The following is a 1,865-nucleotide window of genomic DNA, read 5'->3' as shown; positions in this document are numbered from 1 at the left end:
CTTAGTACAGTGCTCTGCACACAGTAAGCGCTCAATAAATATGATTGAATGAATGAATGAATGACCTGATTTAGTGATAGATTGAATATGTGGGTTGAATGAGAGAGATGAGTCAAAAATAGCACTAAGGTTATGAGCTTGTGAGACATAGAGGATGGTGGTGCTGTCTGTGGTGAAGTCACAGGGAGGACAGGGTTTAGGTGGGAAGAAGAAGAGTTTTGTTTTGGACATGTTAAGTTCAAAGTGTCTGCAGGACAACCAAGTAGAGATGTCCTGAAGTCAGGAGGAGACTGCAGAGAAGGCAAGATAACTTAGCTGGAGAAGTAGATTTGAGAATCATCTGCATAGAGACGGTAATTGAAGCCTTGGGATCAAATGAGTTCTCTAAGGACTTCCCACAGTTAGGGGGTGGGAGCCTGAGGAGTGGCCTGAGAAAGAGTCTGAGAATGAGCAACCAGCAAGTGTCAGTGAAGCCAAGGTTGGATTTTCTTAACTGTAGACTTTAGGTTTATTTAGGGTCATTTGTTTGGGCTCCATTACCTAATATCTAGTAAATTCTACATGACACAACAGCTTCTCCTCAGTGAAACCCTGGCCTAAATAGATTTGTTTTACATATTTAGTAAGAAGATACATTAAACATGGAAGCCTTTTAACTTGTGACACTCAATAGTAATTTGCACAGTGCTTATTTCAAAAGCTGCATTTAAGGAACCACCTAGCTTCTCGGCAATACAAGAAGTTGAGGTCTTCTGGCCCATTTGCTTGACGTTTGTGTTTTATCCATTGAAATGTATTTTTGATTGCATCCTTGGAGTCTGCAGAAATCATTTTACTGTGGAGAGGCATGAATTCCAGGGCCCACAAGAAAAGCATCGACTCTTCTGGATTCTGTTGTTTCAAAGATTGCATCAGGCAAAGCATAACAACAATCTCTTGCTGGGAGCATCCCATCAGAATACTTGAAAGGATCATTCAGTCATTCATTATGTCATATTTATTGAGCACTTGCTGTGTGCAGAGCACCGTACTAAGTGCTTGGGAAGTACATATAGAGACAGTCCCTACCCAACAACGGGCTCATAGTCTAGAAGGGGGAGACAGACCACAAAACAAAACACGTAGACAGTTGTCAAAATCGTCAGAACAAATAGAATTAAAGCTATATGCACATCATTAACAAAATAAATAGAATAGTAAATATGTACAAGTAAAATAAATAGAGTAATAAATCTGTACAAATATATATACAAGTGCTGTGGGGAGGGGAAGTAGAGTTACATCGACATCTCCCACTAAGATCTCTTTGCTTTCTTCCACAGTGATGCATTTTTTTGTCCGCACTGAAACAAAAGATAACTGCCTTCTTCCTTTTCTTGATTTATTCTGGTCGGGAGTACTTCTGAATCTTCTTAGCATTGAAAATATGGCATACTTCATCAGTATCTTGCACTGCTGAAGCCATTTTGTGGAGACTAATTCACAGGGTTGTCCCAAATGTAGTGTCTAAAATAGGGTGAGTAATCTGTCTGAAGCAAAACCCTGAGAGTGGGGAGTCCAGCGTGATCTCACCACCTTGAAAAATATAGCTCTGAATCAATGGGATGAGGGTACCTAAATATCGAATCCATTTGTTGTTCAAATCTACTTTTAGACCTGTGAGCTATATAGGCCATTTTGAGTGGTTGATTCCTGGACATCAGTTATTTTTACCTGCATTTATCCATCAATCATTGGTATTTATTGAGTGCTTACTGTGTGCAGAGCCCTGCACTAAGCAGTTGGGAGAGTACAATGCTATAGAGTTGGTACACCCTGCCACAATGAGTTTACAGTCTAGAAGAGTGTAACTAACTCCAACCCAA

General features: G+C 40.1%; 1 pseudogene; it reads right to left on the bottom strand.

The window, feature by feature from the left end:
- Positions 1–635: 635 nt before the first annotated feature.
- LOC119932839 lies at positions 636–1,465 on the bottom strand (annotated as a pseudogene).
- Between the last annotated feature and the right edge of the window lie 400 nt (positions 1,466–1,865).

Source organism: Tachyglossus aculeatus, chromosome 10 (genome assembly GCF_015852505.1).
Source record: "Tachyglossus aculeatus isolate mTacAcu1 chromosome 10, mTacAcu1.pri, whole genome shotgun sequence".
In the NCBI taxonomy this organism is placed as follows: Eukaryota; Metazoa; Chordata; class Mammalia; order Monotremata; family Tachyglossidae; genus Tachyglossus; species Tachyglossus aculeatus.
Note: the sequence above shows the minus strand (reverse complement) of the source record. Positions and strands in the feature narration are given on the sequence as shown.